Raw genomic sequence first — 10,236 nt, forward strand, 5'->3', positions numbered from 1 at the left:
ATCATCATTATGTTACTTCCTCGTATTGAGGGTTCGATACAATGCGTCATTGTTCTCGACCATGAGCTGTTCGTACTGCACTTTCATTAGTTAATTTTGTCTTTTATACCTTGGTAATAAGAGGAGAAAAAAGTTATGGGAGGGTTGAGAATCGATTCCACGCCATCGAAATGACTACTTCTCTAACCCACCGCTAGGCTACGCTGGCGACGGCAAAACGTTCACTTCATTTACTTAACTGCAATCAGCTGATTTAAATCATGCCTTCTGATTGTTCAATAAACCTCACCTGCTGCAGCGACCTGCAGATTACAAATACGCCTCTGAAGAGTATTAGATGCAATTAAGCAAAGCTCCCATTTTCCCCTCTCTCCTTCAAGCGTGTTTTGTTTGTATTTTTACAACACACTCAGCAAAAATATTGATCTTGCAATGCACCAACGACTAGATCAGTTACGACGACACGTTTCCAAGCTTCCTGATACAGTGATACAGTTGTGTGTGGTAAGGGAACGTTTAAATATTACGTAACGCCTTCGAGGGGGAGGGGGGGGTTTATGCAAAGCGTTACGTTAGCGTCACATCGGGGGGGAGGGGGTTTAAGCAAAACGTTACGTAACGCTTTCGAGTACGGAATGGAAGTTTTTTGTGCTGAATTCGTAGTGAAAAAGCGTTACATGGGGGAGGGAGGGATTGAAAAAAGCGCTACGTTGGCGTTACATGGGAGAGGGGGGGTCAAAAATTCGGAAAAAAAGCGTTACGTAATATTTGAACGTTCCCTAACTGGTGAAGTGGAAGTTGATTATGAGAATCTTTATCGGACTGAGAAAGCTGTTTTGAAAGGTTACCGGTAATCCTGGCAGGTGGTATTGCATACTTGTAGAGCAGTGGTTTACAAACTATTATAGGTCCGCCTCGATAGCTCAAAGTCAAGAAGCTTCAAGATCAAGCGGCGCTGGTTCGACTCTCGTGGGTATGCGCTTGAGCAACGCATTCTAAGGACTGCTCTTCATTTAGCGGCAGCTAATGAATGGAATTATTCCCGGCAACAACGCTTCAACAATCGGAAATTTCACTCTGTCAATTTTGGTGACCGGGCCTGCATCAGTACCGTAATTCAAAGCCTCTACAAGTATGCGAAACTGTCAGGATTAAGCTTGCAAGAAGCTTTCTCAGTTTGAGGATAAATATTCAATCAATCCACTGCGCTGTCTACGTAAACATCATGTGCAACGTGAAGAGTGTTCATCATGGAGAGCATGGTATCATATTGTTTGTTTTCAATACAAAATCTATCCAAATGACGAGTAACCTAGCTGCTGTAAACTAAAAAGAAATCGTCAATACAAGCTGAGTATATGGTAGGCTAATCTTATACAATAGAATTCACTAGTTATTATTAGCAAATAGACGTTTTTTCAATGTCCACGAATATTTACACTGATGTGAAAAGGATCGCTGTTTCAAAGATGCACTGCAATGAAAATAAATGGCTTTTGTATTCATGGATCTTTACGAAATAAAGCGTTTTTTAACAACAACAAAAAATTTGTCAAAACTTTATCCAGGAACAGTGGATACCCTACTCCTTCATCATTATCATCTTCAGCTTGAGGTAACCCACTGCAGAACGAAGGTGTAGCGCCTGCGGCTTTTTTCGTGCTTGCTTTAGTCTAATTGCCGTTGTGAAATTTGTGCTTGGTAGGAATTTGAAACGCTGGCTGAAAATTAGTGCGTTTTCTCAGAATTTGCACCACTTATCAGGGTTTGATTTACATACGTAGTTTTACGTTGTTGTAGCGTTGTGCATTTGACACATGCTGCATTGCTTGAAGCAATAAGCCTCTTTCTAATCAATCGTTCAGCGTGAAACACAGTCAGTTTGTCAGTTTTCAGTATGGTTTCTGTCGGCCAGTTGTGCGGTGCCTTATTTTCTCAGTCAGTTTGCCACGGATTCCTTCCTTGGAAGTCACGGTGTTAGTTTAATTATGGTTGTAGTGTAGTTTTTTATGTTCTGAATTAGTTAAACTCGTTCTATTTGAATTCAAGGCATTACTTGGCTGCAACGTTCCGACGTGGAAGTTCATTCATTTCTTTGCAATAAACTCATACTCGTAAAAAGGAGCAAGGTATTGTTCTCAAGATCATCCCCACTACACGCTAGTACCCGGGATGTTGCTGTAGCAGCTACAGCTAGGTAGCCTATAGGCGGATGTTCAGACCACTCGACGTCCGCTACAAAGGCCTTTCATTTTTCTTACCCATCCAGTCGATCGTGTGTTTTTGCATTCCAGTTGGTTGTTGTATATCTTCTTTGTCAATCTGGTCTCTCCATCTCATTACTAAAAGCTTAGTCGTAACTTAAAAAACTAAAAAGTGGGATTGTGATTTTAAATGATTCTAATAGGTTAAAATTTTAATGATATAGGCTTTTAATGATGGGTGGCAGCTCGGAAGTTAGGCCCACTGTTTTACAAACCAGGTTTGTGGAGTATCGGTCAGAATGATTTTGGCGTGTCCGAAGTGGAAGTTTTTGGAAAAGTTTTTATGCCGTTTAAATGTTTTTTGTTTGTATTGCCGCCGGTGTAACGGTCCTGGAGTTACAGATTTGGCAACATTGAAACAAGTTTTTTGATGAATGAAATTGGTGTAGAATTATGTTACCACAAACCTTAGAAATATTTGCCAGTCTACAAACGTTTCTGAGGCCAATGTCTCAATCTACGCCGCTGTATTGGCCCGGCGCCTGCAGCAGCCTAAAAAAATAATAATAATAAAATTAAAAAAAAAAAGCCTGCAGCGATGGGCCGTGGAGGGGAATGATGATAAACTGTTTTATTTCGATCAACGACGCACGAGTACAAAATAATTGACACGGCGAGAAGAACACAATAAACATAGCCAGGTCAGAGACTTTAAAGAACCGGCCTGCCACGCCCCGTGGAGGCGAGGAGCGGCGTGATTATGGGGTGGCGATGCACCCGGAAGGGAAGTCCACCAGCTTAGGTCGCGGGGGCCAGGCTGGGGAGTCTAGGTACCTGTGGAAGGAAAGTGTGGATCGAGAATTTTGTGCGACTCGTCCGCAAAGTTAGAATGGCGGAACGGGCCAGGGAGACGGGCTTTGCTTTCTGCAAACGCAAAAAGGTCAGCTCACGACGGGCCGGGCGACAGAAGTTTTATAAAGCCAGGCAGCGCCCACGTCTCCATCACGTGACCGTAACACAGGTACGTTTAACTCCTATACCCGGTCTGCCCGTAGGCAGACCGGATAAACTTTGGGGTCTCCCACGAGGAAGAGATGCTTAGCTACAAGGACGATTTGAATACTCGTGGGAGACGAAAATTATATAAAATCTGGAGCAAAGGCTCAATTAATTGGTGTAAAAAAAAAGATGGTAAGTGGGAATATATTGTATGCTTTACCTACTGAAAAAGTGTTGACGTTGAACCAAGGAGCACGGATGTGCACTGGCCAGACGTTGAGGCAGGTTCGCCCAGATGGGTCGGGGCAGGCCCGCAACCAGCAAATATTTTCGGGGGGGGGCATTTAATTTTTATCAAAGAACAAACATTAAAATGATGCATTGTGACATTTTTATGTTAATGTCCACGCCGATTGATAAGGGACAAGAGTGTGGGACACCAGTGGCGTTGCCACAAACAAAAATTGGGGGGGCCAAATATTTGATGAATTGAAGAGAACAACAAAGTGTTTGATTTAAAACATTGTCACCTGATGTGCAGTGATGTATCCTGGTGGGGCAAGGGAAGCAATAAAGCTGGTGGGAGGTTAGAGCGTGCCGAAGGCACGCGTATTCTAGGGGGTCCGGGGCATACTCTCCCGGACAAATTTTGCAAAATTACACTCAAATAATGGATTATAGCGCTTTCTGGAAACACTTTCAGGGTAATATTTGTATCAAATTTGTTAGCAGATAAACAGCTATTAATTTATTAAAGGTAGCTATTACACACGAACGGGCAAAAACTGCGGCTAAAATTAGAGAACACAAAAAACTCAGGCTACTCTGTTGGGTTTTTGTGTAGCTAAGCGATTCTGAAATTGCTTCAACAGATCAGTTAAAAGAAGCGTAAATCGCGTAAATTTTGCGCGATTTACGATTTGCAAAATTTATTAGTGTCTTTCTGTGTGCCTAAAACAAGTCCTGGGGGGTGTAGCCAGATGTCTTGAAAAACGATATAAATTTCTACAAATTATATTATATTTTCAATAAAGGGTTCAACAGCCATGGCCCTTTTCGCCCCCCCCCCCCCCGGTTACGCCTATGTGTGACACTACCATGTTACGGTTCAATGGTCATAACTTATGTCAATCACGTTTTTGTTTAGTACAGCATTAAAGGAAACTAGCCTTTGTAACCTTTTCTCATTTAGCTATGACTACCCGAGGAAGAAAATTACGATATTACAGTAATGTGTTCAGTCGATTACAAATAAAACACAACATCTGTAGGCTACGAACTGCATTGGCACGACTGGAGTCATAAATTAATAAATAACATATATTTACATCAACATAAACAGACAGATACATATGAATAAACTCAACACGATAATTACAAATTACAATCCTGAAACATTTTGTTGGCTCAACAAGCTTTTATGTTTGTAGGCCCAAAGAAGTTGATTTTGCAAATGCAAAATGACATTTTAATTTAGAGCATAATGTCTAACTTTCTACTTGATTTGGCAAGTTCGTTTAACACCAATTCCGCGCTTGGAATTTGAGTAACAGATAATGAGGATGCCAGCCTAGTTTATCGAACAAAATCGTTAGCATGGCTTCCAACCAGCGTAGCCTACTTTCGGTTTCGATAGTATGGCTTTACGTGTACGACGTACGTCTATTCATAGTACATTTCATACTGCATAGAACGTTTAAAGTTTTTTCAAAAAATTTCCGGGGGGGCAAATGCCCCCAATGCCCCCCCTGGTTGCGGGCCTGGGTCGGGGGGACTAGCGATCGAAGCGTACAGTAGATATGACTAGGCTACGTTACCAGGAAAAATATAGAATGGTGGGATGAAACTTTGGAGGTTGCATCGAGTTGATCAGGAAATCATGTTTATCGATGAGTTAAAAGCAACGCGAGGTTGATCCGAGCGGGAAAGAGCAGCGTATCGGGAGAAGGTAGTGTGTGATAGTCTAAAATATTGAAATATGAAAATACAGATCCAGTGTTGTTAATTCATTCATTCATAGCTTGTCACGCCACTGTCGGAGCCAGGTAAGAGTATTGTTTGTGATGTTTTTGAGGTCGTTGTCATCACATGAAGGGCTAAGGGGGCAGTTGGTGAGGATGTTGTTAATGATATTACGTCATTGATAGATGATATGAGTCCATTCACGATATGCAATATATACTTAATTCATATATTGCTATTTTATTTTATTGATGATGATTGTATTCTTCATTGAGCTGCAGCATGCTGATGAAACAACAATTGTTTACAGGTAAATTGATAATGAAACAATGGATTTAACATACTATGACGTCACACAATTACTGGCGGGTTTTGAGGTTTCTGTCTTGCGCGCTCGGATGCTTACTGCAGAGCTTCTGTTGTTGGGGAATTGAGCTTCTGATCGCTGGAATCGTCTTTTCTATGACGTAGCCCCTTATCAGCCGAGAGCAAAAGGGATTCATGCCCACAGAGGGCGTCTATCAGCATGTGTTCATGCTCGACACCATCCTCTCGGATGCACAGTCACGCAAAAGGCCTGTGTCGGTTTCGTTTCCATTTCGACGCCCCCACAGACCTTATTGAGTGCATCTCCGACATATACGTCGACAACAATTGCACCGTCCGCTGCGGCAATGGTGAAACCGACCGTATCCCTGTGGGGCGGGGAGTCCGTCAGGGCTGCCCGTTGTCTGGACTGCTATTCAATTTAGTCATCGAGGTGCTCCTCAGGGGCGTCCGTGACAAAACGGATTGCGGCTAAAATCTTCTTGCCAAAGAAGATATCAAAGTACGTTGTATGGCCTATGCGGACGACATTTGTCTTGTTTTTTCCGATCGCCAGCAGATGATTTCTCTCCTATCTGCTACTGAACCCTTCTCTTCCTGGTCCAGGCTACCGTTCAACCCACGCAAGTATGGCACCCTGTCGTATGGGAAAGTGTCGGCGTCCCGTCTGCGGGTCGACCCGAAACCTTTCTCCCTTGCCGGGGAGGAAATCCGAGTCATCCCCAAAGGCGAGACGTATAAATACCTCGGCGCTCGAACCGGTTACGCCTCCGACGTATCCCTAACCCAACCCTTCATCTCCACTCTGGAGAAGCACATTTCTTTATTGATGAAATCCTTTCTTACCCCAAGCCAGAAACTTCTGGCCCTCACTTCCATCATTCTCTCGTCCGCGTCGTACCATCTGCGAGTGCGGCGCTTTAGACAGTATGAGCTTCTGAAGCTTGACCGACTGGTTTTGCGGTGTTTGAAGGTGGCGTCTTCTCAAGTGGGCCTGCAGCGCGTTCTTTTACTGTAAGCCTGCATTAGGAGGTTTGGGCATCATGAACTTGTGTCGCGAAAGTGACACGTTTTCGGTAGCTCATGCTTTCAAGATGCTGACGTCTCCTGACAGCATTTTCTCTGCCGTCGTTCTCGGGCAGCTTAGGCGTCATGCCTGTCTGAGGCTCGGCACTCCAGATCCCACGACTGACCACCTGGCCAGTTATCTAAATAGTGACCCCCCTCCTGACGGCGCTCGTTCTAGACCGTGCCCTACAAGCGAGAGCCTGTGGGGCCGTGTCCTGGCGGCCACCCGTCGCCTGAACGTACGTTGGTCCGCCCGCCCGGATGGCGGCCTTGAGTTGGCCGCGGGGAGCTCCACAATCACCCTTCCTATAATGAAAAAAGTGGTACCGACCCTCCATCAACACAATGACTTGTGGTGGAGGAGACAGTGGAAATCCAAACCTGACCAAAGCAAGACGGTCAGTCTGCCTGTCCGGATTTTCAAATTCCTGGACCCGGCGCCTGGAGCTCCTGGATCACGCGGACCGAGTATTTGCGTACAAAGCTAGATTGAATCTAATGCCACTTAAATCAAAACCAAGCCATGGCCGCCGTTGCCTACCTGCCATGTGTCGTGCGTGTGGGAAAGCGGAAGAGACTCTCTCCCACATATTAAATCACTGCCCTACCGTGATGACTGTCGTCACGGAACGACACAATTCAGTATTGAGGGAGATCGTGGGGCACGTGCCTGCCAAATGGCAACCCCGGCTTGCCATAGATAGTACGGTTCCACAGCACGTGGAAGCGGGCGGTGCCGATCTGCGTCCTGACATCGTCTTGCAACGCCCTGACGGTGTCACGGTCGTATGTGACGTCACATGTCCGTTCGACAACGGCGCGGATTCTCTTCGAAAAGCCGCCGACAGGAAACACGACAAGTACGGCGAGTTATGTGTAAACATAAAGGAAGACAGGAAGCGCCCTTGCAGGGACGTCCTGTCACTTCCGTTTGTCGTAGGCTCCCTCGGGAGCTATGCCCCGACGAACTCTTGAGCTCTGACGGCCTTGGGCGTTCCTGCTCGTGAGGTAGCAGAGGTGGCTAGAAAAGTGGCTTCCCTCTCAATCGAAGGATCCTTTCGCGTCTGGAAAGCTTGGAACGCCGGGCTCACTTGCGGAGGGGCTACGTCATAGAAAAGACGACTTCAGCGATCAGAAACTTATTCCCCAATAACAAAAACGTTGCAGTAAGTATCCGAGCGCGCAAGACAGCAAACCGTTTAGACGTCATAACCTTATATCAATTGTCTTAAAATTCATCACCTTATATCATCACCTTATGTCTATAAACCAGTGTCATCTTTTTTATAATGCTCCAGTCTCATCAAACCCAAGCATTCAAAAATGAACAAAGGAAAGAAATAAAATGTCTCATCTACATTGTGAATCGAGACTGGTTTAACAGCAATTAAGTAACTTCAATCATCACTAGATCTCTATGTATTAATCAATCAATTGTTTCGAATTATCTTACGCTGCCTTCGCCTTGCAACGCTGTTCTTGCCCGTTCGGATCAACCTCGCTCAGCTTTCAACGCATTGATCAACACGATCCCCTGATCAACTCGATGCAGCCTCAAAATTTCCACTCCAATTTTCTACTTTTTCCTGGTAATGCAGCCTATCAGTGCCTCTGGTTTTGATCGCTTGCCTCCCCGACCCAGCTGGGCGAATCCTCCGCAACGTCTGGCAAGTGCACATCCGTGCTCGCCGAATCAAAGCTTACTCTTCTCCAGTGAGTATGTATTACATTCCCACCTATATTTTTTGTTTCTATTGATTAATCGAGCCTCTGCTTCACATTTTTATTTGAATTTCGTCTGCCACGAGAGCCAAATTAATTTGACTCTCTTCCTCGTGGTAGACCCCAATTTTATCTGTTCTGCCTACTGGCAGACGGGTATAAGAGTCAAATACCTGCGCCGAGGTCGCATGAAGGAGACGTGGGCGTCGCCCGGCGGTCAATTACTGCCGGTTCCAGCGTCCACACGCGACGGGTCGCCCGGCCCATCGCAGGTCATCTTTCTGGGCTATGCAGAAAAAGTCTGTCCCCCTGGCCCGCTCCGCCATTCTAAATTTGCGGACGGGTCATGTAACGTTTTCGATCCACACTTTCCCTCCACAGGTACCTCGACTCCCCAGCCTGGCCCCCGCGACCTAAGCTGGTGGACTTACCCCTCCGGGTGCATCGTCACCCCTAAATCACGCCGCTCTCCGCCGCCGCGGGGTGTGGCAGGCTGGTTTCTTAAAGTTTTCGACCTGGCTATGTTTGTTTGTGCTCTCTCGCCGTGTCAATCCTTTGTACCCGTGCGCTGTTGATGCGAATAAAACAGTTGAACAACATACTTTTAGGGATCATTTCTATTGTCCTCTCTTGTTTTTATTTTTTTTTGTCAAGCCTACATTGCTGCTTTCTTTCTCAACTTGCCTTTTCTACGTTTTCTTGGGTCTTCCTTGTTCTCTACGACCCTCCACTCGCAACTCCAGCGCTCTTCTCAAAACATCATCTTCATTCCTTCTCAAAACATGCCCATACCACCTCACTGCATTCGCTTTCGCCAACTTATCAACATTTTCATTCAACCCAAGTAAGTTCATAAGTTCTTCAGTGTTCCTTTTGTCCATCAGCTTCACACCACACATTGCTCTTACCATCGCTCTCTCAATTCTTCTTAAAATCGCCAATTCGTTTTTCCGAAAGCAACATGTCTCACTTCCGTACAGCATTGCAGATCTCACACAACTAGTATAAATTCTTCCTTTCATTTTCAACGGAAATCTTCTACCACATAACAACTCTCGACACTCTCTGAATTTCACCCAACCAAACCTTACTCTTGCAGTCACTGCCGCTTCACAACCACCACTTGCATTCAAACTATCTCCTAGATAGCAAAAGGAATTCACGGATTCAACTTCGTCATTCAGCTTTTCAACAGGACCAACCATTCCTTCTTCAATCTTCTTGCATCTTTCACATTCAAACCTATCTCCGTATCTGCATGTCACTCTCTTCATCTTTGCACATCTCCCATGCATGCACTTCCTGCATTTTGTACACTTAACAGAATATCTCATCATTTTTCTTCCACATACACCACATGGGTCAATTTTGCTCATTGTGATTTCCCCTTCCGTTCCACTTATTACGACCTTTGTCTTTTTGATGTTCACACGCATACCTTTATATTGAAGCGACTCCTTCCACATCTCAAATTTCTCTCTTAGGTCTTCCATTGTGTCACTCAACAAAACCAAATCATCCTCATATAGTATCTCCATCAATGAATCTTCTTGTACACAGTCGGTAATCACATCAATCACAATGGCAAAAATTAGAGGAGAGAGGATAGAACCCTGGTGTACACCCACCTTCACCGAAAACTCGTCTGAGAGGGCAGATCCAACTCGAACTCTTGTGCTTGCACCGTCATACAGACTCATTATTGCTTGCACGAGTGCCTCTGGTACTTCTTTCTTTCTCATTGCCCATTCCATCACTCTTCTTAGAACTCTATCAAACGCCTTTTCCATGGCCACGAAGCACGCATGTAAGTTACAAGTTCTTTCCCTTGTCCCGATATTCCTCTTGCAACCTTCTCAAAGTAAAAATAGCATCTGTCGTTTCCTTCCCAGGCATAAATCTACACTGCATCTCGTCCAGCTTCACCACAAATCTTATTCTATTCTCCAACACC

This window comes from Aplidium turbinatum, chromosome 4 (genome assembly GCF_918807975.1).
Source record: "Aplidium turbinatum chromosome 4, kaAplTurb1.1, whole genome shotgun sequence".
Lineage (NCBI taxonomy): Eukaryota > Metazoa > Chordata > Ascidiacea > Aplousobranchia > Polyclinidae > Aplidium > Aplidium turbinatum.